This window comes from Palaemon carinicauda, chromosome 36 (assembly GCF_036898095.1).
Source record: "Palaemon carinicauda isolate YSFRI2023 chromosome 36, ASM3689809v2, whole genome shotgun sequence".
Taxonomy (NCBI): Eukaryota; Metazoa; Arthropoda; class Malacostraca; order Decapoda; family Palaemonidae; genus Palaemon; species Palaemon carinicauda.
The window spans coordinates 4,622,752-4,623,412 of NC_090760.1; positions in this window are offsets into that span (position 1 = coordinate 4,622,752).

Sequence of the window (661 nt, forward strand, 5' to 3'; positions counted from 1 at the left end):
GATGGCTTCTGTATCCAGTTGTGTCTTGGACAAATAGAATTGATAATATATTCTTAATTTGATAAAATAAATATTTAATTATATTTTAAACCTTTTTCCTTACCCCCTTTACCTAAGAAAAGCTCTAAGAAATGAGAGCTTTTGCTGGCATAAGCCCACATTTACTAATACAAAAGAACATTGTCTGTCTATGGCCATCATGCTTATAATGAATACGGCCATTAAGTTATTGGTGGCTATGGCCCAAATAGTGGCCATGATAGCCGTGGGAGACAAATCTGAACATTGCCTCTCTCTATGGCCATCCTGCTCATAGTGGATACGGCTATTAAGTTATTGGTGGCTATGGGCCAGATAGTGGCCATGATAGCACGTGGGAGACAAATCTGAACATTGCCTCTCTCTATGGCCATCCTGCTCAAAGTGGATACGGCCATTAAGTTATTGGTGGCTATGGCCTAGATAGTGGCCATGATAGCCGTGGGAGACATGGCATACTCATAGTGGATACGGCCATTGGTGGCTATGGCCCGGATAGTGGCCATGATAGCCGTGGGAGACATGGCATACTCATAGTGGATACGGCCATTGGTGGCTATGGCCCGGATAGTGGCCATGATAGCCGTGGGAGACATGGCATACTCATAGTGGATACGGCCAT